Source organism: Mus caroli, chromosome 10 (genome assembly GCF_900094665.2).
Source record: "Mus caroli chromosome 10, CAROLI_EIJ_v1.1, whole genome shotgun sequence".
Classification (NCBI taxonomy): domain Eukaryota; kingdom Metazoa; phylum Chordata; class Mammalia; order Rodentia; family Muridae; genus Mus; species Mus caroli.
The window spans coordinates 66,938,729-66,966,313 of record NC_034579.1 but is presented as its reverse complement, the minus strand read 5'-3'; the positions used below and the strand labels follow the sequence as shown (position 1 = coordinate 66,966,313).

At 38.9% G+C, this 27,585-nt stretch overlaps 1 long non-coding RNA gene across 1 annotated transcript in view; it reads left to right on the top strand.

The window, feature by feature from the left end:
- The first annotated feature begins 1,362 nt into the window (after positions 1 to 1,362).
- Positions 1,363 to 27,585, top strand: part of LOC110302793 — a 48,190-nt gene continuing 21,967 nt past the window's right edge. The window contains exon 1 of the long non-coding RNA XR_002378841.1: positions 1,363 to 1,579. This is a non-coding gene — a long non-coding RNA (uncharacterized LOC110302793). The remainder of the gene's footprint in view (positions 1,580 to 27,585) is intronic.

Here is a 27,585-nt window from a genome sequence, read left to right as displayed (position 1 = left end):
CAGTGACACACCCATTCCAACCAGGTCACACCTATTCCAACAAGGCCACACCTTCAGATGGTGCCACTCCCTGGTCCAAGGATATACAAACCATCACAAGTACACAGCCATAAGAGAACAATATGAACACACTCACCTTCTCATAGAGACAGTCAAACTTGACTTCATGTTTGCCATTATTCACTCGGCAAGCTCTATGGTAGAAAACAATTCAAGCTTACATTATTTTTATTATTTTGCTGTAGTACCCTTGCATAGGTTTTTCTTTGTAAAATGCAAATGGAAATACCACTGAATTGAAAGTTGACAGAAGAACAGATGCAATGATGAAAACCTTCAAACCCAAGCAAGGTGCTGCATCGCTCTGTCTAGGAAGAGTGCTAGTCATATTTTACTAATATCTCCCACAGACTTCTGTGCTTGATCCACGGTAGCATGAGGTAGGGAGGGCATAATAGGAGTGAAGATAGCAAACAGGATGTTAAGTCTTATCTTGGGAACAGTCAGTTTGCCTTTCAGCCCAGGACCCACTTGCTCTTGTTTCTTCATTCTATTGCCAACCTTTTCTAGAAAATTCCCTCTCAACATTACCTAACTGTTTCTGGGCATACTCCTAAGGTTGACTATGTATCTGAGCACTTTTATCTTTGAACCTAGTCACTTAGGAATAAAAGGGACATGAGCTCAATGACAAGATTCTAGAAGCTTAGAGGCAGTCTATCCACTTCTATGATAGGGATTTTGAGCAAGGGAAGTCTTAATATTTGAAAGCAGCTATGTGTTCAGCTTAACTGTTTATAGAGGGGAGGGAGGGACCAAGATTTGAAAAATTATGGATGTGCTAGTGTGTACACAGATATTCATGAGTGTGGGTTCATTCATGTTTACCTGAGCATTTGGCACCTGCACATAACTCTTCAAGCTACGATGGCTTAAGGATTTGGAGGTGACAAGAATCAGTAGGCAAATCCCTCTCCTCTTATTAAACTGAGGCTTTTAGTCCTATCCCTGGATTTTAAAAGCTTAAGAGATTTGATTAGTATATTAATATATAATTTACAATCATCAGGTATGGCTCACAATGAAGGGTTATAGCTTAGTGTATTTAAAGCAATACATTAATAAAATGTATATATTCATGTATAATGAAGAGAAGGGAATGATGTAGTTTGCAGAATCCAATGTATTATTAGCCAAAAACTCTGTCGGAACAATTATAAACTTTATATAAGAAAAACATAAACCATTTCTGTCTCCAGGAAAATGTAAACAAGGAAAAGGACTTGTTAACCACGTTGCAAGCAAATCGAATGGAACCATCTGAGGCATTGCTTAGCTGACTCCCAATTTACATTTTCCCTTGCAGGGAGAAGAAAGGCGATGCTGGGTAAAGAATGCGAAGAGGATAATTTATATAATTAATCACAGCACTCTGATCAATAGAGCGTCAGAGGCCATTTTCGATACTTAGGAGAATGACTTCTCAGATGTAATGGACTGCTTGGAAATCTATCCTTCTGACTTAGTCCATAAAGAAGCAGCCTGTATCGCGGAGCTGGGGCAGGAGAGGGTATCTGAGGTGCGTCAAAAATAAAGTTAAGTTTCAAGCAACTGCACCACCTTACAACACGGATCCAAGAGAGGCCCGTGACAATCTATCCCTAGTTTATCATGATGATGTAGAGACCTGGTTGTGCGCACAGATTTCCCCTGCTCCGCAGGAGTGTTCCCCCTAGTGTGTCTTCCCTAGGACCCAGTCTCCCTATAGCACTGTTCCCCCTTATATTCCTCCCTAGCACCCCAATCTCCCTGTTTCCAACATCGGACTTGCCAAGCCATTCCATGGGGACTTCAGATACAATGCCATGGGAAAATTCTCAACACTGCTGCCATTTCTAAAGTTTCGAGGGAGCTAAGTTACACGTGTTTTAATTCACAGAGCAGCTACTTTTGTTTTTCTTTGTTCTTTATGGATGGTTTTCATCTGAGGTATGAGTGTTCTCAAAATGAAATAGTTTATGGAGCTGAAAATTGGCATGCAACCAACATACTCTTTTTTTTTTTTTTGACAAATCATAGTTGAGAAATATTCCTTTTGTGGATCAATGTGAAATGAGGCTGTACGTGGGAAAAGTTGTAAGTGTTCTTTCCTAAAGCTGAAAAGCCTCAAAGTTTGTGTCCCTGTGGGTTTCTGAAGACACCAACGGAAAGCCAAAGTAATGTAAAAACAGGAGGTCACAAGTTGCAAGAAGCCACCTAGAGCCTGGGAATCACCATATTGACCAATGGGTACTGGGAGTAAAGAGCCAGACAGTTTGTCAGTGAACAACCGGAAAAATAAATTTAACATGCCAAAACATGTGTTAACATGAAATGAGGTCTGCCACGTATAAATGTGAGGCTTTACCACTGTCTGAGCATTCTAGTTTGCTTTTAGTGCAGTCAAACACTGATCAAAACCAATTTATGGGAAGAAAGAGTTTATTTTCATGAAAGAGGTGTAGTCCATCACCAAGGGAAGCAAGGGCAGGAACTAAACCCCGTGGCCACTGAGGAACTCTGCTTATTTGCCTGTTAAGCTAACTTTGTTATACACCACAGTGTATAACAACTATCATGAGATCTTTTTGCCCATCATGGGCTGGGCCCTTCCATATCAAACAACGATAAAGAAAATGCTTCCCAACCACTCTGGAAATCAGTCTGGCAGTTCCTCAGAAAATTGGACATAGTACTTCCGGAGGATCCAGCAATACCTCTCCTAGGCATATATCCAGAAGATGTTCCAATTGGTAAGAAGACACATGCTCCACTATGTTCATAGCAGCCTTATTTATAATAGCCAGAAGCTGGAAAGAACCCAGATATCCCTCAACAGAGGGATGGATATAGAGAATGTGGTACATTTACACAATGGAGTACTACTCAGCTATTAAAAGGAATGAATTTATGAAATTCCTAGGCAAATGGATAGACCTGGAGGGCATCATCCTGAGTGAGGTAACATATTCACAAAGGAACTCACACAACATGTACTCACTGATAAGTGGATATTAGCCCAAAAACTTAGGATACCCAAGATATAAGATACAATTTGCTAAACGTGTGGACACTTTGCCCCTTCTTAGAATTGGGAACAAAACACCCATGGAAGGAGTTACAGAGACAAAGTTTGGAGCTGAGACTAAAGGATGGACCATCTAGAGACTGCCATATCCAGGGATCCATCCCATAATCAGCCTCCAAATGCTGACACCATTGCATACACTAGCAAGATTTTGTTGAAAGGACCCAGATATAGATGTCTCTAGTGAGACTATGCAGGGGCCTAGCAAACACATAAGTGGATGCTCACAGTCAGCTATTGAACGGATCACAGGGCCCCCAATGGAGGAGCTAGAGAAAGTACCCAAGGAGCTGAAAGGGTCTGCAATCCTATAGGTGGAACAACAATATGAACTAACCAGTATCCCCGGAGCTCGTGTCTCTAACTGCATATGTATCAAAAGATGGCCTAGTCGGCCATCAGTGGAAAGAGAGGCCCATTGGTCGTGCAAACTTTATATGCCTAAGTACAGGGGAATGCCAGGGCCAAGAAGTGGGAGTGGGTGGGTAGGGGAGTGGAGGGGGGGAGGGCATGGGGGACTTTTGGGATAGCATTGGAAATGTAAATGAGGAAAATACCTAATAAAAAAAATTTTTTTTAAATGCTCCCACCGACATAACCACAGAGCCAGCTGATGGAGACATTTTTAACTGAGGTCCTCTCTTCTTGAGTTATTCTAGTTTGCGTCAAGTTGACAAAAACAAACCACCACCCTGCGACTATCCCTACGGTCTATGAAGTTATTGTCAAAACCTCTTTACAGAATATATTGCGGGCATTTGTCTGATTTATACCTCAACATTTTAACACATTGTCTCTTTTCATCAGTTAAGGTCTGTCCCCAATCCTACTATGTCCCTGTCTTATTAAGGGTTCTCTAGAGTCACAGAACTTATGCAATGAATATGTGTATATGTGTATATATGTATATGGAACTATATGTTATATATTGCATATGATATATGTATATATTAATACACACACACACATATATATATGTATATGTATATATATAAAGGGAACTTATTGGAATGACTTACAGGCTGGAGTACAACTAACCCAACAATGGCCAGGTGTGAATGGAAAGTCCAAGAATCTAGCAGTTGCTCAGCCTCATCGGGCTGGCTATTTCAGCTGGTCTTCTGTATAAGCTGGAGTCCTGAAGAAGTAGGCTCTAATAAATGTTCTGGAGAGTAAGTGCAAGCAGGCTAAGAATAATGAACTCTTCCTTCTTCCACGGTTGAAGGTAGATGTCCAGCAGAAGCCTCAAGATCTGGATTAAAGGCATGTGACTTCCAGTCTCAAGGCTGGACTCACAGGTGTGCTCTCCATTTCTGGATTGTAGTTCATTCCACATATGGTCAAGTTGACAACCCAGACAAACCATCACAGTCCCAAAACCAGCTATATTTCTAAACACAGACTTGTGCACAGAGACTACAATATTTAACACTATATAAAATATGCCATGTTCCAGGTGGTAACCAAAACTTCCATCTCCTCAAACATTAATCGGTGCTGAGTTGGAGGATCTCAATCTTCTGGTCATCTTGAAATATAGCATAGCTGGCCGTGAGGAGTGCCCCTGCCTGTGCTTTATGTATTGTCACCCAGAAAGAACTCCTCTTGTCCTTTGATGCCTTTACCCCAGATTGTATCCTTTCTTCCTCCTTCTCTCCCTCCATGCTGCTCCAGAATAACTTTCCATGTTATTATTCCATGAGATAAACATTTTAGTCTTCATAAATGAGCATAATAATATGCTGTATTTGTCTTCTTTCCCTTACAGACTTTTAAAAAATTTTAATTCATACATTCATGTATGCTTGTGTATTTGGTTTATGTATATGAGAGCAGGGACCCTTGAAGGCCAGAGCTGGATTTATAAGTTATATAGATGTGAGCTGCCCAATGTGGGTCCTGCAAACTGAAACTGGGTCCCTCTACAGAAGCCCTATGGGCTCTTAACCACTGAGCTATTCTTTCAGCCACAACTAAGGGGCAGAGAAGGAAGTTGAACTTTTGTAGGTCTGCCAAGGACTACTTGACCTTTCCCATCTAGAGGGTGTGAGAGGTTGGACTCCCCAGTCAATGTCAGAGTAGGGGAAGCCCTGATGGTAAAGGGAACCCTCCATTTTGTTCCAAGCTCAGAGAAGCTATCCAGCCATGGTAGACTGCACCCTTAATTATCAAGATTTCCCCCACAAGCTTAGTCATGGAACCCAGGCCCTGCACAGGAGGGCCATCATGCAATATCCAGGGGAGTCATCAACAATGACATTCAGACTTGACCTTGTCAACTATAGAATTCTCTCAAGCAGATTGCCACACCACTGTGACATATGACAGGGAAGGGATAAAGTAAGAAATAAACTCAAAATGAGAATTAAAAAAGAAGCCCAAATAACAACCACTCTAATACACACACACACAGACACCGCACACCCCTACATACACAAAGACACATATACACATACCTACACACACACTTACACATTTATACCTATGGATACCTATATACTCACAATTACACACATATGCACATCTATACCTACACACACATACACATAGACCTATGCCAACATAACTAAACATACTTATACACACTCATACCTACACACAGAGACCTATACATACTTGTACAGACAAACCTACACAAACACACCTATACACATCTACACACATAAGATCCATACCTACACACACACTTACACAATAGCTATACTCACACCTACACAAACACCTATACATATACCTACACGCAGTCACCTACACAAACAAGGCTTAGGAGCCATATGGAGACCTTAGAAATAGCTGCAGTTCAAAGAACTTTCAGTCATAGACCTAGGGCACCTATGAGCATCTCTGAGTTTTCTTCACAAGGATGCTACAAATGTGAAGAAGTCTGTCTAAAATCCAGCAAAGATGACAACAGACCCTCTCCTGCTGATATCATGACTCACTATTCATTTATGGGTTACAGTATCATTCACAAGAAAGAACGTACACTTTGCTCATTGATAGCTGTGGTAGTTTGAATACATTTGGCCCATAGGGAGTGATCCTGTTGGAAGCTGAGGATTTGTTGGACGAAGTGTGTCAATCAATGCGGGGGTGGGCTTTAAAGCTCTGGTCAGTGTGGAAAAAGACAGTCTGCTCCTGCCTTTCTATGGGTGAAGATGTAGAACTCTCAGTTCCTCCCACACCTGCCTGGATACTTCCACACTCCTGCCTTGATGCTAATGGACTGAACCTGTGAACCTATAAGCCAGCCCCAATTAAGTATTATCCTTTATAAGAGTTGCTTTGGTCATGGTGTCTGTTCACATCAGTAAAATCCTCCGTGAGACAGAATTTGGTACCAGGAATGGGGTACTGCTGTTATAGGCCTGACTATAGGTGCTTTTTATTTTTGGAGGAATGTGGATATTGGGATCTTTGTAAAGCAGTAGATTTTTTTAAGTGGAGCTCCATGGGACATACTAGTAGAAGCATGGAAGGCAGTGTTCCCGCGTATGTTTTGAACTGTGGGAACCTAGCTCCAGAGGTTTCAGAGAAGACTTTTAGTGTGTGGCCTAGAGACTGTTTTTGTGATATTTTGGTGAAGAATGTGACTTTTTTTTTTTTTTTTTGCCATTGTCTGAAGAGTCTGCCTGAGGCTAAAATGAACACATTTAGACTAATTGCTTTGACAAAAGAAGTCTCAAAACAGCCTGATAACTAAGACAATAGTTTTAGTCATCTTTTAACTTTCCTTCTATTCACTACACTTATAAATGACCATTTTTTTCTTATTAATGTGCCACACTACCCCATATTTAAAAATTATAAATTGGTCTTGAAAACATATTTACAAGCACACTTGTATATCTGCAAATTTGTAAAACAAAACACACTCTGACACTTAATATTTCCATACAATTTGCTTTTTACTTTATTTTTATGCACATCCTCTGGGGAAAGAGGCATGGATTTAATATTCCTTCATTACCAAATACATAGTATTTCATGTTGTTTCTGTGATGAAGGTGTTAAGGATTTCCAGTTTGTGAATATGGCTCTTGCTAATGTTTTCACGGAGGGATGTGACAAACAACTGTTGGTTTTGTATTTTTATAAAATGGGTCTTGTCTTTAGTATCCTCATAGACTTGAAATTATTCAACAAAATAGACCTATTTTAAATATTTAACTATCTTCACATGTTTTAAAAGGAGTGGGTTCTTTTTCTTGTTACACTTTGCTTTTTGTGTTTGTTTTTCTTTGGAATCTTTTATTTACAAGAAACACAACCTGATTCAGACTGAGTTAAATAAGAACAAACTCATTAAAGATATTGAGTATCACAGTAGCTCATTAGAAGCACTAAACAGCAAGCATCATAATCCTGAATCATTTCATAGAATTACTACCAGTATACTGGTACAAAACAACAACAAAAGCAACAACAACAACAACAACAACAAATGGAGGTACCAGTCCTTAGTACTGGTGAGGAGCTTCATCGATCAAGTTTGATAGCTCAGCTTGAATGTGTCAAATTGTGGAAGTTAAGCCATGTGAAAATGTGGCTGGAAAATCACTGTAGCATACTCTTGATCTTTACAGCTCCTCAAACAGGAGTCTGTGACATGCACATATGCAAAACAACTTTCTAGAAAAAAACAAAAATGAAAACAGGGCCAATACTGGTAGCTTTAAGGACAAGTCAGTCCTGGTTTGTTGGTAGCAGGGTAGATGGATGGACCATGAGGAGCCAGGGAATGGAGCAGAGGCCAATGTGGAGGAACTTATCAGACCAGAGTGGCAGTACCAGTCAGTTCTATGTTGACACAGAGTCACAGGAGAGCTTTGAGCAAAACAAAACACAAACCCCACAAATGCTAACTTATATTGCCAAATACTCAATCTCTCTTTGGTGTTGGAAGCCCGGGATGAGGGAAGGATCAACATCTTGGAACACAGAATGCAGGCAGGCCAATGGAGCCTAGTCTATGAAATAGTAGTCCCCTCTCCCAGAGCAATTCAGGAGACCTGGTGATCAGTCGAAAGCCGTCACTGGGAGGTAGAAGTTGAGATAATATTTTTTTCTAAATGTTAGGGAAAGGAATACAGCAAAATGTGGGTGAATGATAATTTTAAACTTTCATCCAAGACAAATAGAATTGAGGGCACTCATCAGTGGGATGTGCAAACTTCACATCTAGGATGGAAGAAGCCATGAAGTGAGTTGAGGATATGTTCATTTGAAAATGTACATTGAATAGTCAAGTGGGACTGGAACTTAAGGAGTTGAACTGAGAAAGTAAAGCAAGGATGGGGATCACCTTTCCAGAGAGAGTAAAGGCGTGATAATCACTGAGGTCATTGGAAGAGGAAGAATGGGGACGGGGAGCTGGTTGGGATATATATATAAAAAAAAAAATACTGGGAGCTTTTTAGAATGTCCCAATGTAAATACCCTGAGCTGAAGCCAAGGAACTAATGGAAAAGGAGAGGTATTAGTAAAAAGAGAAAATGAAAGTGTGCGGTACACAGTACTAAGAAGCAGAAATGACAAGGTTGTGTAAACTATCTCCTGGAGCCTCGTACAAGTATAAAACCATTGTAAGGGTGAAGGAAACTAAGTCCTAAGAAGCCCGAGTTCCCACCATGGTTTGGGGACTTCAATGAGGCTGGTGATCACCACAGTAAGTTAAATCATCAAGCTGGAGAAAGACAACTGGTTCTTGTTTCCTCTTCTACAAGGAATGTGGGGGTGAGGGGAGGGGTCAGCCATGAAAGTAAAAGAGTAAAGGATGCTGGGAAGTGGACACAAGGGTAGGGATGGTCAAGGTGACAAGATCCATATACGGATGTCACAATTAAACTATCATTCTATACAACTAATATACAACGATTTAAAAATAAAGGGGGCGGAGAGAGACTATGGCTTTCTGGTGGCACAGTACTGCCACCTGCTGGACATAGTTTGTAAGCTTTATATCAGGATGACAGACCCACAAGGTTCCCAGCTGTGAGCTTCAAGGTGAAGTGTGTCACATACAGCAGACAGAGGCTTCTCCGTAATGAGTTGCGGATTTGGCTGGATGCAAGTATGCAACCCTGACAAATGTCGTTTTGAAATTATGGGAGTGAAAGTCTAATGGCTGTGTGCTTAGAAGATAAAAAATTTGGAGATAGTTATGATTTTACCAAGAAAGGAAAGATGACTTGGGCATTGATTAAATGGAGACTTGTTGAAACATCTGGTAATGAAGGATGAAAAAGGAAGGGTTGAGATGGCCTCGTTCTACAATATGTGAATGCAGGAGGGATGCCGCTAGCTGGTGAAGGGAGTCACCTATAGTGAGAAGCAGAGTTCTGGGAGGAGGTGTGACACCTGGGAAAGATGCACCAATCCCTGACACCATTAATGATACTCTGTCATGCTTGCTGACAGGAGCCTACTAGCATGACTGATCTTTGTGAGGCTCTACCCAGCAGCTGACTCAAACAGATGCAGAGACCCACAGCCAAACATTGGATGGAGGTCGGGGACTCCGAAGAGTTGAGGGGAGGATTAAAAGCCCTAAAGGAATAGTAACTCTACAGAAAGACCAACAGAAGTAACTAACCTGGATCCTTGGTAGTTTTCAGAGACTGAGCCACCAACCAAAGACATACACGAGCTGGCTCTATCCTCCCGCCCCTGGCACGTATGGAGCTCAGTCCCCATCTGGGTCCCCGCAACAACTGGAGCAGAGGCTGCCTCTAAAGCCTGTCCCGTGGGATATGTTCTAGCTGGGCTGCCTTGTCTGGCCTTAGTGGCAGAGACTTGATGTGCCGGGTGGGTAGATTCCTAGGGGTTTGCCCACCATCTCAGAGGAGAAGGGGATGGTGGATAGGGGAGGGACTCTGTGATGGGGTGACCAGAAGGGGGCAGCGCTGAGAATGTAAATGGTTGGATGAATATGTAAATAAAACAAAACCCAAATCCAAATCCTGTATTTTGGATGTAGAAGGGGTAGGGTGTGATCATGAGCCCCAAGATCAGCGGAAGGTAAGGCTGAGAAATGAGAGTAAACAGTGCACTGGCTAGGTCGTCTCACTGTTACTACCTGTCTTCAGGTGCATATTGTTATCTGGAAATTCTACTGTTCTCACATTGATGCACTTTAGTGTACTTTATTTTTATTTTACTTAGTGATTATGGACTTACACTTGCCGAGGCAACACTATTTAACAGAAAGCACTCCTATTTTCTTGCCCCCATTAGTATATATACTAATATACTAGCATCAAGGGACTTAGATAAAAACAGGCTTAACTTGTATTTTTATCAAGTAATTGACTTTAGAGTAATTTTATATATGTATATAGCAATTTTATCATGCTCACACTCCATTAACTTCTCTTATCACTGTCTCCCACCTAGTAAACCCCTTCTTTTTTCCAATAAGCACCTCTTCCACGTTCTTTGTGTGTGTGTGTGTGTGTGTGTGTGTGTGTGTGTGTGTGTGTGTATCACACCAAGAGTGATTAGGATTGCTCGCATGAACACGGCCACAGGTGTTATTTACGGAGGCACTTTGAATGGTCAGCATCTACACCACTGAAGAAGATGCCCCCTCTCTGGCCCACACTAACTGCTAATATCTCGATGAGTAATTGGTGATATGAGAATATCTCACTGTAGATTTGCTCCCCTCCCTTCAGACATTAGTACATGCTCTTGTCTGATTTTCTCTCCTTTTTTGAGGGACACATTGCAATTCATTTGCCATAGAAATGGGTGATAAGAAGCTGAGCGATAAGGCAATCACTAAGCTGCCACGCCTACTTAAGACTTGTGGCTTGTACCTCCTTTGTCTGATGTTAATCTCAAATTAAAGTCAATTATCTGCCAATTCTGTTATCTTCCTCACATCTAATACAATGCCCTAGCTATCTCATTGTCATTTTTTCCCTTAGATACTGTGATGGTTTGTATATCCTTGGACCAGGGAGTGGCACCATCTGAAGGTGTGGCCTTGTTGGAATAGGTGTGACCTAGTTGGAATGGGTGTGTCACTGTGGGTGTGGGTATAAGATCCTCACCCTAGTTGCCTGGAAGTCAGTCTTCCACTAGTAGCCTTTGGATGAAGACAGAACTCTCAGCTCCTCCTGTGCCATGCCTGCCTGGATACTGCCATGCTCCCACCTTGATGCCTTGATGATAATGGACTGAACCTCTGAACCTGTAAGCCAGCCCCAATTAAATGTTGTTTTTATAAGACTTGCCTTGGTCATGGTGTCTGTTCACAGCAGTAAAACCCTAACTAGGACAGATACCATCTCCTAATTCCTCTTCCTTCTAAGATGATGGCTCCCATAGACTCAAATATTCCAAGAGTATAACGAGGCTGATGAGATAAATTGTTAAATCAATACACATTACTCCACTCAAGGAGGGTCAAAGCCCTCTTATCTCCACTGATTAAACAGAGTTAAAAATCTCAGTAGAGGTTGTGAGTCCAGATTTTACCCTTAAATAAAGTATTTCTCCCATCATTTATTTATTGCCAAATGGAGCCAGTTGCCAGAAATATCTAAGGGTAGTAATGGTTACTCTCTTGCCCATAACCCCAACCACATTTACATTGTTCATATTAATATGTTGCTTACAATCGATGTTTTTCTTTCAACTACAAAACTGAAGCAATATGATCCAAATTTAATCATGGCCAGTTCTGCCATATCGTGGAATGTTATCACCACAGGGGAATGTTTGTAGGTTTATAAATGACACATACATTATTTTTTCTTTCATTCTGTATGTTTGGCCTATGATCTGGTGCTCAGTTTAAGTTTTAAGCTAGTTCAGTGGCTATGACTTCTTCTCTAGTTGTGGTTTTACTTTGATATTTCTGTGCTGTTTGTCAACTTGGGTTCTTATATTTATTTTCCTATATAACCCATTGGTTTTTCCCAATCCGTTTTCTTCCTAATTTTGCTGAAACTTGGGGCACACCTGACAGAATAGTCATCTTCTGACAGACTTTAGTCTTACTTCATCTCTTGTTCCCTTATTTAGATTTCATTCTTGTGTTCATCTTACTTTGTCAGATTTGCCTGTTATCTTCATTATATCATTTTTCTTTCAGGGGAATTTTCTTAAGAGAATATTCTACCTTGAATATGTAAAAATTATAATTGTCTATATTTCCATGAGAGAATACTAGGAAAATTAACATTTACACTTATTCAGGATATTGAACATATAGCCCCAAATATAGGGGAGCTTATTTAACTTTTACTAAGACATGCTGTTAAATTCAAAAGGCAATATAAAAAAAAAGTACTTTGTCCTGAAGATGTGTCTGTCCCTGCTCCTCCCTGCCCTTTCCTTTCACAGAACCATATTCCCATCTTTTTTCAAGTAAATCCCAAGGGCTGTGTGGTGTATCTTCTAATTTCATCACTGAGTTTTGTTCAAAGTACATTACAAAATAATAATTTAACTCCGGCCCCAAATGCGGCTGACAATGTATTGCAGCTAATTGTGATGAATTGTTCATTCACTGGAGACTTTGTATCTTTAAGATAGGAGGGATTTTCCGACACTCACAAAGCAAATATCTACATTTCATCAAAATTTCTTTCACCCTTTTATGATTTACAGATGATTTCATGCAAGCCTTTCCCCTTACAGGTAAATAGATTATATTTTTGTAGCCATAGAATTTATCATATTTTAATTATCTTCAAGATATTTGTTGATGGTAGGAGAAAAAGCTGAGTTTTATGTTGGTTTCGTACTTAGCTGCCATGACTTCTTTTCTTTCTACACGGGTAGCTCTTTACTTATCTAAGAACGTTAAATAAATTAATATTCTACATGAATATAAAACACCACTCCTTCTGTGTGAATTGTGTTTTCTTCCTGATCCATAACACTGGGCCAATTTTTCAGTTATGTACTCTACAGAAGTCTGGAGAGAGTCACAGACTTCTTACCTATAATGAAAGATGGCTTATTTCTTCACGATAGTTTTTTTTTGTTTTTTGTTTTTTGTTTTTGTTTTTGTTTTTGTTTTTTTGCCTATAAGTCAGGGAGTTACCTATAATTCTGACTATCCTAAGAGGTTTAACTGAGGTGACTATTGCCCATTAGAAACAAGTCTTACTATGTTCACCGCCACAAATTCTTGCTTTTCAGTCAACAACTGTTTAAACCAAAACAATAGATCTCATAGCGCTTTACAGATATTTACACTCCTGAAACATTGTGTTATACATATGTTCATTAATATGCCCTACATTTGGGGGGAACCCTCGTCCTCATTAATGAGATAGGAATGCCATTGGTGGGTGGTATTCTTTCTCTCTGGGTTCTATTATATTATTGAAACCATATCAAGATAAAGCATGACATAGAAGTTTGTGTGCCATCACACTGGAGAGAATTTCTGTTACTTGTGATACTTGTATATGAATATATATGGCCTCTGTAGGCAGCTCTTTCACAAAGCCTTATAGGGAACTCTTAGCTCTACACTAGGATTCATTACTACCAGCACCCCTAGCTCTGTAAGACCATGATTATGTTCCAGACACAGATTTTAAACCCACTCTAAAAATAAAATATGGATTGAGGTGGGGGAGGCTCACAATGTATTGATAGTTTTGGCCTATCTGGAATAATTTTATATCAAAAATATGTAAATCCAACCAAAGCAATACATTCATTTTGTAATTCTGTATGATATGGTTATCTTCATGTAAGGCAATGCTAAAAAAAAAAAATCTCTTAAGAAAAATTTTCTTATCCCCATCAGTTTGGAAATGCACTGGGGTAGGAATTATTTTAAGACTAACATTAAGCCACACACAACGATGGACATTGTTAAAATGGAGAGAGAGGCCAAATAGTCATAATCCTTAATTTGAGAAGACCATGGATCTGAAGTTGGGCATCTTGAGCAATGGAAGTGGGTGTGTCTTCCAAAAAGGCAAGGGAGTTGTGCAGGTGGTGGAAGGAAGGATGTTGGTAAGGATGGTATTTAGCAATTAAGTAAGAAATTAGCAGATCAATTGGAAGTATTTGAGATAATTCAAGAAAAATAACCAAAGGGCATGGACTATAATAAAAACATAAGTGGAATAACTAATAGAAATGAGGGCATAAAATAGCAGGGATGTAAATATATCGAGTAAGAGGTAGCACTCACTTGAATCACAATATGTGTGAGTCCAGTAGATTGAAAAGTTAGCTTTACACCATTATAGAAGTGTAACATAGTGAACTCAGGGGACTTGCTTTGATAAGCAAAAAAACCCTAGAGGAGATTTTTTAAGTACCTAACAAGGATCAGCATATCATTAGCATGGTTTTCATCTTCATCGTTAACTGGGAAAGCTGACGTGCAATTTTACATAAGAAGCATGCTGTATCAGAATGAGGTGCTTCAGTTCAGATGCTGTACTGCCAATAACACACCTTGTGATCAGTGCACATAAATTAGAGATGGATAAGCAGGTGAGAGTCTAGAGGAGGACCCCTGTGGAGAAGCAGAGAGTGTCAGGATGCAAGGCAGACATGAAAGCAGTCTGTATTTCCAATGCAAAGCCTTCTATGTATCAAAACCAACCAAACACCTCTCCTTTAGTTCTGTCCAGGAATGTCTAAGTCATAAGAAAAACTTGAATTCATGCACGTATCAGCAAGATAAGGTGAGCTCAGTGGGTTTGTGATAATAATAACAACAACAAACAATTACAACATGAATTTTGGAGAGTTAGTGGTTGAAGGAGCTGGGGAACTGCAAGACAAGAGAGAATAGGGTGTATTTTAATAAAGCATTTTATATGCATGTATAAATTTCCAAAATAATAAAAATAAATTTAAAAATCAAACATTAAAATATGTTTTAAATAAGAAAAAATGTGATAGACATAAAGATAATACTGTTAGAGTTCAGATAGGCAGTTGGCAAATGACAAATTATTTCTTAAATTAAGATTTTAATGATTTATTGGCTATTTAAAAATATGGGGTAATGTTCTTTGGTGTAATATATTTCATTCAGAGTTCATACCTATAGGTACTACATAAGTTCGAGGTGTTAAAATGATGTTAGAATTGGTATAGAGAAAGGACATGGCTAAAACATTTTAAAATTTATATATTTAGTATCCACAACAGATTAAAACAAAGATATTAGGTTTTATATAATTGCAAAGGATTCAAAAATATCTAATAATTCTAGAATTGACTTCAAAGGGTCCTGTGAGCCTTTAAAACATCAACGTAATAAGCATTTAAAAGAAATTGCCCAGTTATTTTAAATTAAACTGTGCACTATTTATTGGACCACAAGCTTAAAGCTGCTATTACATATAATTCTATGAATTACAGAGATGAGGATAAAATAATATGTACAATCATAAAACTAATTATCTCTTATCACTCTTGGCTTGAATCGGACAGCAGTTGCTTTTTTAACCTTTGATGGCTGATGTAAAGCTGTCATAATCCTAGCCTTGATCTTTTGATAAAAATGCTTATTCCAAAAACAAATCTTAATTCTCCTTATCATGTGTTGGTTTCAGGATAAAAGAATGATGTTTTTTGCTGTTAATTGAAGCGTATTGCATAAGATTTCACATGCAGATTAACTGAGGCTACATGAAAAATTAAATGTAAGTAAAATAAACTTTGTCCTTTTTGTGTAACAGACAAGACTTTCAGGCAGCCATGATCCAAAGGGACAATGTCATGTCCAGAACTTTAGCTCTATAAAATCAAAGATTAGGAGAACATTTCTTTTAAAGCAATTATAATGTTTGTAAAAGAAAAAAGAAAAAAGAAAAAAGAAAAAGAAAAGCTATCTTCCTTCTTCTTGAGTTTCATGGGTTTTGCAAATTATATCTTGGGTATTCTAAGTTTCTGGGCTAATTATCCACTTAGCAGTGAGTGCATATTATGTGTGTTCTTTGTGATTGGGTCACCTCACTCAGGATGATATCCTCCAGATCCATCCATTTACCTAAGAATTTCATAAATTCATTGTTTTTAATAGCTAAGTAGTACTCTATTGTGTAAATGTACCACATTTTCTGTATCCATTCCTCTGTTAAGGGACATCTGGGTTCTTTCTGGCTTCTGGCTATTATAAATAAGGCTGCTATGAACATAGGGGAGCATGTGTCCTTATTACAAGTTGGAACTTCTTCTGGATATATGTCCAGGAGTGGCCTTTGTTCCTTCTTAGAACGAGGAACAAAATACCCATGGAAGGAGTTACAGAGACAAAGTTTGGAGCTGAGACTGAAAGAAGGACCATCCAGAGACTGCCCCACCCAGGGATCCATCCCATAAACAACCACCAAATCCAGACACTATGGCATATACCAACAAGATTTTGCTGACAGGACCCTGATATAGCTGTCTCCTGTGAGGCTATGCCAGTGCCTGGCAAATACAGAAGTGGATGCTCACAGTCATCTATTGGATGGAACACAGGGTCCCCAATGAAGGAGATAGAGAAAATACCCAAGGAGCTGAAGGGGTCTGCAGCCCTATACATGGAACAACAATGTGAACCAACCAGTATCCCCAGAGTTCATGTTTCTAGCTGCATATGTAGCTGAGGATGGCCTATTTGGTCATCAATGGGATAAGAGACCCTAGGTCCTGTGAAGAAGGTTCTATGCCCCAGTATAGGGGAATGCCAGAGCCAGGTGGGTTGGGGAGCAGGGGGAGTGGGGAGGGTATAGGGGATTTTCGGAAAGGAAACTAGGAACAGGGATAGCATTTGAAATGTAAGTGAAGAAAACATCTAATTAAAAAAATAAAATAAAAAATAAAAAAATTAAAAAAAAAGAAAAGAAAAACTACCTTGAAGACATTAATGTTTGAAGAGATCAACCTGTAATTGGCATTATAGCATTCACTCGAATTCCTTAAGTCTCTCTTATACATGTGTAGAGGTGACTATGTGCCATGATGAGTATGATAACTTAGCTATGGTAACAAGTTTGCAGTGTGCATGAACTAAACGCATAGTGTGCATGTAGAATACATCCAGTATTCAACCATTACAACCCAACGAACCTGTGAAGCAGTTAAACCCCATGGGCATGTCTCTCTTCATTTATGAAAACAAAATCACTGCACCCAATAAAAAGTCAGTCAATGGCTGACAGTCTGCCTTAGTTGCTTGGTAGCTGAGAACACGTTGCACAGCCTCTATGCAGTTCTGCCATAGTTTTATTGGGTTAATGACTCTAGCAACATTCTTGTTAAAAAAAAAGGAATGATGTAAGATTAATTAATGTCAGGCAGACACTAGACACTCACTAAAAAATGTCTTTTTATTTTTAATTTTGACCACCGACACTTGTTCCTGGTTAATATTGCTCTGCTGCTTAAAATGTACACATTAGTTTGAATATGTAAAAAATGTTGAATAAATAGAGTGTGTTATGCTGATACACAGAAGATTCTTAAGACTACAAATAAGCACCTTCCCTTGAAGCCACTATATACATATATACATATATATACATATATATATATATGTATATATATATATATATATGACTTGCTCTCCCCATTTACCAGCTCCCCATTAACCAAATTCCAACTTAATATTTCTCCATCATCTTATACCACAGAACATAATTTCACCAAGCTTTTCTACTCTTGTCTCACCCCAGACATTTTGGTCATCTGTTCTTTGTTTTTAAGCATATTTAACCAACACACTGACACACACACACAGAGACACACTCACACACAAACACACACACACACACACAAACACACACACAACTTACACTCACACACAGAGACACACACAGACACAGACACACACATATATACACATACAAACACANACACACACAAACTCACACACACAGAGACATATACAAACATACACACAGATACACACAAAGACACACACACAAAGACACACATGTGCACTGACACATACACACACACATACACACATGCACGCACACACACATTGCTATTACTGGACATACACACATGCACGCACACACACACTGCTATTACTGGATTCTATCAGAACATTTCAATAGTGGGTTTCCTTGCTTCTCCTGCCTCAGTGCCATTTGGCACCCTGACACCAAATCTCAGATTATGCATGAGGCACTATAAAATTCAAGTGCCTGTACGGTAGTTTGTTGTTTGCTATAGACTCCCCCAGACCTATTAATCATAAAAGCAAACTGTTCTGTTCAAAACAGATAATATGAAGGATAGGGTGGAGTTACATAAAAAGCACTGTGATGCTCAGAGGTTAACAAGTCATGCACAAAGGAAAAATCAGATTTGCACCATAGCTGGCTTGCCAGTTATCGTTATTACCAGATAACAAACAAACGAAACACCTGCTTGCAAACACTAATGGCTTAGTGAAGATTGGGTTTCCCTGTTCTCTCCTTTGCCCATTTCCAAGCTAAGAGGCTAACTGCTGGGAAGTGCCCACTGCTTTGTGTATGCATATTTGGTATGATGCTTTCAAACTCTGTGTCTCCCCTGATGTTCCATTGTGACACGGGGTGGAATACCCACTGCTTTTGCAGCTCTAATAGTGTAGAAGCTACCAGACCTTGTTCAATCAGCCAATAGAACTGAAACATTCAACAGTGCTTTTGCCTCAGGGACAATTAATTACGAACACTGCCACAAAGCTCCAGCACTGGGCTTTGCTTCTATGTGCAGTTTGCTTTCTCATCTCCAATCCTATCCCTGTTGTGTGACACTATTCCTGGAGAGACAGGAACACACATTTACTCTCTCTAAACAGGGAGCCTGCCACAGACCGGCGTAAGGAGAATACCTAAGTCTTGTTTGGTGAACCATTGCATTTTATTGAGGTTAATTACAGAAATCTGAATGAGGGGTTACGTACAGGAGCTGAAACAACTCAAAGAGGGCTGCATCATCAAGGCCCACCCCAGCAGGGGTGACAGTAGTTCACAAAGCAGGGAACCTGGAGCACACTGCCCAGCCTGCAGGCAGGCTCAGCAGGTTGGACAGTGTCCTTTCTAGGATCCAGACTTTTGGCAGGTACCAGATTCTTCCTGGCAGCTCAGCTACTCTGAGGATGCCTCTGGGAGTCCTTACATTTTAAATAAGCTGGTAGTACCAAATATCCAGTAAACCTGGGTTACAGGGACTTCCTAAAGCTCTGGGTTGCTTAGTTACTTAAATTTAAGGAACCATCCCACAGAGTGGAATGTTTCACCTTTATTTATAACACTCCATGCCTTAATGGGCTTCCCTTGGATATGGAAGATCTTCTACTGCACTCCCCCACAGCTTTAAAGGCCTTCCTTTCACTGCCCTACTGAAGATCGTATTATGGAAGATTCTACATCTCTGGAAGTTGATGTTTTCACATTCATTAACAATTCTGACACAATGGAGATGATATCACAGACCAGTAAATAAGACAAATGTGATCATGTGTTAATGATCAGCCATTAAAATCAAGGAAATAGGATCACATTCAGAATGGTAGGGGAAAGGCTCATACAGACCTTCACAATATCCTGGCCCAACTGATAGTTGACAATGTTATCCCTAAGAACAGCGTAGGAAGCCCGATAGAATATTATTCAATTTCTATAAGAAACCTTTAAAACAAGAGCCAAAAGCTCGATTTGAAACACTAGAAGTGCAGAAAAAAAGGTAGTCTTCCAGATCTCTGCTGGTACTCAGAGTCAGAGCTCTGGATTAATCTTAGAACAGTGGGACTCACTGCTGTCTCTAGTCTGCCTAACATGAGTCTTTACCCCAAAGGATCTGACTCTTGTAACATGGTCACTCCATAAAGACACAGTGTCACCAACAACCCTTGCTTGAATCTATTGAGTCACACCCTTCTTTTGAGGAGACCTTTTGATTTGTACACATGGCATATATTTTCTTGTACATATTCTGTGGTCTAACTTCCCTTTCTCCTTAGTTCTTCCTGATTATGTTTACCATAAGTTATTAGGGCAAGAAAGCACATGCAAAGTATCTTACATCAAGAGACTACAGCTTAAGAAGCTTCCCAAACAGTACACCTTCATGTAACCCAGTCACCGTATCTACAGATAAGTGAGACGTATCTGCTGCCTCAAATTTCACTCTTTGAACCTTGTCTGTTGTAGTTTCTCATGCCAGTCACTGGCGTAAGGTCTGCCCTCAGCTCGTACTGTCTCCTCGCCTTGATTTTGTTATAAGCATGTTACTGTCTATGATCATCTATTGATTTTCATTGTCACCATATGTTAACTCTAACACTTTGAAGGCTGTGTGTAGCTATAAAGAATCCATTATTCTTAACTCATTAGTATCAATAAAAGCAATCTGTGCATCCTTTTGTATTATTTGTGGCTATTAGAGTAATTTCCCTTTATATATCTAACACATTGAAGTTATAATAAAATTCTAATATGTCCTTGAAAACACATATTTCTACCATTTGGGTTGTTAAATACCACCAGACATAGTATCTAGATCCTCTTTTTTTTTAAATCACAATTCATTTAGTGGTTTTTAATTAGCACACTATTATTCTTGTTTCCTAAACATTTCTACATACACATTTGTTTGAATAGCATTTGAACTGTATGCATAAACCATTTGAGGACCCTTCCTTGTAGAGTGTTTCCCTACATTTTATGTTCCAGATGAACATAGCAGGACACATACTTGTATTCATAATATTTTTGTATTCTTTGGTTATGAAAAGCATACATTTTATTGATTTGGAGCCATAGGTTCCTCTTGCCTGCTGGAACTCTTGGCCATTTTTTCCCTGCCCTAATCTTTGCTTATCCTTCATCTTCATTCAAAATGTTTCTAAAGCTAATTTCACCACACCCAGTTCAGTAGGCTCCAGGTCCAATTGGAAATCAGCCACGTTGTCCAGATACAAGTGCCCATTCTTATTGTGAGTTCCCAGTACAGCAACATTGAAACACAGAGTAACAACTGAGAAGTTGGGAAATAATGAGAAGCAAGAAGTTTGAAAAGAAAGAAAAAAAATCCTTCAAAATCTTTTCCTGGGATTATTGAGTAAAAATGGCCTCTGAAGAATTAATACCTGGTGTCTCTACATCCACACAGATCAAACTGAGATGAGAAGGGATCCCCACTATGGCAACACAGATTGATCCTATAATGAGGCTGATTATGTACGTTTTCATCACATTCACAAGACCTTGGCTGAACAAGGGGGCGATGCAGGAGATAGTAATGTCTGCAGAGAGAACCAAGAGAGGTTTTCAGGCTCTACATAAAAGAGGATTTGAAATAACAAGCCATTAAAATACAGACGAATGCAACTCCATAGTCACCACAGAAACTGCCCTGTTGAAGGAAGAATGTATCTGAGGGTAAAATCACACTTAAGTATACTGAAACTCTAGTTGCTGTATGTCAGTGTATGCTCGTGTGTGTGTGTGTGTGTGTGTGTGTGTGCTTGCATATGTCTGCATGTATTCACATGTGCATATGCATGACTCGGGGTGTCTGTGTGTACATCAGTGCATTGTGCCCCTATACATGCATTTTTGTACATGTATTATTCTTGGATTCAACATGCATATGCATTTCTTCCGGAATCATGAGCAAAATTTTCATTGCCTAATTTCAAATTGTGAAAAATTCTGGCTGAGGATTCATCTTTAAGGGTTTATGTCAACTCTTTCATGCAAGCTCCAACAACCTCTGGATTTTGCACGCAGTAAGCATTTCTGACACTGTGGTCTTTATCACAGAGTTTGGTTTCCCATCAGTCGTTGAAGGTCAGATGGTCCATTATCCATGTACTCAATCTGGAAACAAATTGCTCTTAGCCCATGGTCGAATATGTCCACAAGAATTTTCAAACCAAAGTAACTCAGTAAGGAGATGGATGCAGGCACGTTAGAGACTAACCTTACAGAATACCTTTCTGTTCCTCATGTTGGTTCTCACTCAGGCTCTTCCAGTAGAGTACATTTTAATTTACAAAACAATGTGAGCCTTCATTTCCCATGAACCTGTTTCCAGAGTTGATGCAATAACTGATAACAGTTATTTAAAAGACATCGATATGGAATCTAATATAAAACTGTAAAATGTGAAGCATCTTATAACCACTAGATACATAGAGGCTTTTCTGCTTTTAGACATTCAGAATAAGTGAAAAATGCATCTTGAATTAAAATCTTAAGAATATTAGGTGAAGGGGCCTTACTTGCCACAAATCACTCTTGAACATTATTCTGAGAAATGTCTATCCCTAAATAATATGATTCTAAACGTTGAGCCAGTGTCAAATGTATAGCCTGATAATCCAAAAAATGAGGATGATCTCATGAAACATTCCTTAAGTGGTGGCCAGCAAGATGGCTCTGTGGGTCAAGGTGCTTGCCCAAGCCTTCCAACCTCACCTGGAACCCTAGCACCAATGTGGAGGACAGAGGAGAGAATGGATCAGCAAAGTTGTTCTGAGGTCTCCACATGCACACTATTGTATGTGTGTCCCTATATCACTCACACACACTCAGACAAACAATGGTAATAGTGAAAGTTAAAAACTACCTAAGCAAGGCTGCTTTTGTGAACCACTGTTCCACAGTGACTCATGGAAACTGTGAGCATTTATACACTATTGTACATTGTCAGCATGCATATTGACAAGGGAATATACCTGTATATCTGCATGTGTGTAGGAGTTTGTAAGACGCATCCACAGACCTAAAAGTCTACAGGACAAACCAGGACTATGTGATCATAAGCCTGTGTTTAATACTTCAAACAAGAGTTGTTCCTTTGGTTTTGTGTGGTAAAAGAATACTTTTCAAGGAAAATGCCCTTATTTTCAGTTCAGGATTCCCCTTACTGAATTATTCCAGTTAGAGTTGAATTACTTAATCCTGGAAAAAGCAATGCTACTTCAATTTAGTATATGTTACTGTATAATATGTAACTGAATTAAAATAGGTACTGTCTTTGGGTCTTACCATGTCCAAAGAAATGATTTTAAGCAAAATATGCTTAGTTATTAATGAAGAAAAACTTTGTATGAATTGATTTCTGTATGTTTTTTTTTTAATACACCAACCTAAATTAAATGAGCATTTTGGAGAAACAGATGGTATAATGGCCCTGGCATGAAATAGTTCAACTTGGCCCAATTAAATTTTATTGAATTTCATTTCCACAGGATTTAATTCATCTGTTTTAAAACCAAATAGGAAAAAAAATCAAACAATAAAACAACAAAAAACTAAAAGAAACATGCAATACCTTTATTCTTCTGAAAAATATGTTTAATATAACTATTTAAATACACAAAGGTTTATAAACACATCAACAGTTTCATACATTAGTTTATTGCTAGACTTTAAATGCTTTAAACATTTCAAGATACGTACATCTACAGAAAATGAAAGCTATGATATAGATACACAGCGACTCTCTTCACCAAGTGTCTTGTTCATTGAAGGCCAATGCAGGTACAATGACTTTGTGATTATTGGATTAGTTTTCCTTTCACAGATTGTGTGGGATACATGAAGTCATTTGAACATAATGCAGCAAATATTTGTTTTTGTTGTGGCCAAATAAATACCCACAACTTTCCAGTCCTCCCTGCTATTGCGAAGCCAAAGCCAAACACACAGTCTTTTACGAATATGGTGGGAAGACGGTTTGTCTAATTTTTAAAACCCAAAGTAGCTCATTTCCTGTTTAAAAAGAAAATATTTCAGTAGTTCTGAAAATGTGCAAGCAGCCTGCAACAAAATCTTGAATCCTTTACAGACATCAACTTTATCTAATAAAGGGCTGAGGACTAAATCCCTTAGTTCCAGGATAGGGCTTTCATCTTGGGGCTATTTTTAACTCAAGCAAGTATAATTTAGTATTACTATTATTTAAAAATATTGTGTGTTAAATGTGTGATCTGTGGATGTACGAGAGAGAGAGAGAGAGAGAGAGAGAGAGAGAGAGAGAGAGAGAGAGAGAGAGAAGAAGAAGAGCTTTAATCTTTATTCCTTGAGAATAATACTTCAGAGAAGAGAAACACACAGAATTACCTTCCCCTGCACCAAAGACAATGCCTGGCACATGTCANAGAGAGAGAGAGAGAGAGAGAGAGAGAGAGAGAGAGAGAGAGAGAGAGAGACTATATGGCTATGTTCAGTTGAGTATAGTTCCTTACAAGAACAGATATCAGATCTGATCCCCTGGAGCTGAAATTACAAGTGGGTGCACCACCTGATGTGGGTGCTGAGGCCAGAATTCAGGTACCTTTTATGATCAGTTCATGCACTTTCATGCACTTCAACTTCTATCATTCTTACCAGCCCTAGAATTAGCATTCCTATAACAGTTTCATTATCAATTTGATTAATGAAATATTACTTGTAAAGTAAATTCCTAAAACACAATCCCAAAGAACATCCTGGAAAGAAAGGAGCAAACGACAGTGACTACAAATTCATAATAATACATTCCTATGGTTTTTAGGCCCTATGCTCTGACAGAAGAATCTCAAATTTTATGCCTCTTCACGGATGTTAACTCCAACTCTATTAACTAATAAGTGTGTGAAAATACAACAGAACAAACTAACAGTGAGAGAAAACATTTCAACACATCTTTGCCAAGGAAAGCAACTTTGCAAATAAGCACTGTTTTCATTTGGGAAAAGTCAGTAGATGAGATGTTGCTGAATGATAACTGGAATGAATACAACAGAAACGTTGAGCATCACGTGTGTGGTGTAAGAACCTGGACTTCTCATGGCTTCACAGTGAACAGTAAATGACTTTATCATTCGAGAAAAAGCCAACTTGAATATGTGTTCCTCTTTCCCATGCTTCTGTGCTATGCCTGATGCTTTAGAAGAAGCAATAATCAAGAATTAAAAAGCATGTACGGAGATGAATAAATAAATCATCACCTTTCCATAAAATATGATTAATAAAATGAATATATTCTGACAAATGGTGCTGGAATTCATGGGCATTGACATACAAAATGAGTTAAATAATAACCTTGCACCACTTAGAATGGATAAGAAACCTTGACATAAAGGGCAAATCTCTCAAACGTGTGAAGGATAAAGAGAAAAAGCAGTTTCAGGTTCCCTTTGGCTTAGTGATAACTTTTTGATAAAACACAGGGAGCACCATTATTAAAGAAATATATTGAGGAATTGGTGTGGTGGTTTGAATGAGAATTGCCTCCATAGGCACACATATTTTCTCCCTCGTGGGTGGAGTTAGTTGAGAAGGATTTGGAGGTATGGCCTTGAGGTTTCATAGGCCTATGCCATTCAACCATTCCCAGTTAGTGCGCTCTCTCTCTCTCTCTCTCTCTCTCTCTCTCTCTCTCTCTCTCTCTCTCTCTGTGTGTGTCCCTCCCTCCCTCCCTCCCTCCACCCTCCCTGCTTATGGATCAGGATGGATCAGGATGAAAATTCTCCAGTCACTGCTTTAGCACCATGGCTACTTATTTGCCTGCAGCCATGCTTCCCACCACGATGATCATGGACTCACCTTCCAAAACTGTAAGCAAGCCTTCCAGTTAAATGATGTTTTAAATAAGTTGTCTTGGTCATTGTTTCTCTTCACAACAACAGGAAATACTAAGACAATTGAATTTTATCAAAAAATAAAATGAATCCAAACAAAGACACAGTTAAAGAAAATTAAAAGAAAAGTCTAAATTGGGAAATAATATTGCTATTTTCTTATATAATGAAGGACTGGCACATAGAACACATGAAACACTCCTAAATCTTACAAAGAAAAACAACTCAGTTAAAAAGGTTTTTAAGAATCCACAGCAGTGTTTTTCATCCTGTGACTCATGACCCTTTTGGGGTCAAATGACTCTCTTATGGGAGTCACATATCAGATATCCTATATACAGATACTTACATTATGATTAATAACAAAAGCAAAAGTACAGTTATGAATTAGCAACAAAAATAATTTTAGGGTTGGGGGCCACCTCAACATGAGGAACTGTCTTAAAGGGTCGCAGCAATAGGAAGGTTGAGAACCCCTGGGCTAGACCACCAGCAACTCATACGATCTATAAGGAAAAGAACTGTATCTGAAACCAATCACAATACAAAGGTGAGATCACTCTCTGACTACAAAGGTAAAATCTGAAACAATGGCAACAGTAGAATCTGAAGGGACAAAGAGAAACAGCCTATTTCTTGATTGTGAGAATGCAGAATATCACAGAAGTTTTCCTCATTCATTTATTTTAGATCCCAATATCCACCACTTCTTCTCCCAGTCCACTCCCTCTTTTCCCATTACCCACTGAGGCCAGACAAGGCAACCCAGTTAGGGAAATGGGATCCCCACACAGACAACAGACAACAGTTGTTGGGGAACCCACACAAAGACCAAGCTACACATCTGGTACGTCTGCAGCACAGAAATTGTAAGATGGTTTAATTGTGTTTGTAAAGAAAAACATAATCTTATCATGTGACCTACTTCCTGTATTTTTGTATAATTTAGATGGTTTTGATTGAAAACATCTCCACACACAAAAAAACTTCAGGCATAGGCTGGAGAGATTGCTCAGTAGTTAAGAGCACTGACTGCTCTTTTGAAGGTCCTGAGTTCAAAACCCGGCAACCACATAGTGGCTCACAACCTATAATGAGATCTAACCCTGTCTTCTAGAGTGTCTGAAGACAGCTACAGTGTACTTACATATAATAAATAAATAAATCTTAAAACACAAAAACACACAAACAAACAAAGAAAAACTCTTCAGGCATGAGTTTATGGCATCTTTATTCATAGTAAGACAAACTCAGAAAAATGCCGAGATGCTCTTTGACAGGTAAATGATAAGAAAACAAGCAAAAATATTACTGGTTAATAAAGAACTAGCTATTTAGACATAAAATGAAAGTGTGATTTGGTGAGTGAGAGAAATCAGTCTGATACTACTGCCTAATTCCAAAGATACCCATGTCTGTAAAAACCCAACTGCGGAGATAGTAAAAAGATCTAGAATGATCTGTGATGGAGATAAATAGATAGGCTAGGAAAATTGTTTTAGGACAGCAAGACTGTTCTTCAAACTCTGTAATAAAAGATAAATGGCACTGTGCACTTGTCCAAACCTGCATTGAAGTGTACTAGAGGGTCACAGCCAAGAGAGAGTTTGTTATAGACACTGGGCTTGAATTCTGAACTGTGCAACAGTATTGACCCAACTGTTATAACAGATGTACAGTGTGCAAAATGCTCTTCATGGAGGAGGTCAGGGAAGTGAGCAGATATGGAAACTCCATATTTTATGTTTCATTGTCTCCATAGCTCAAAGTTACTCTAACATCTCTTAAAACTTTTATTTATTTATTTTTTAATTTTATTTTTTTTAATTTTTAATATTTTTTATTACATATTTTCCTCAATTACATTTCCAATGCTATCCAAACAGTCTCCCATAACCCCCCC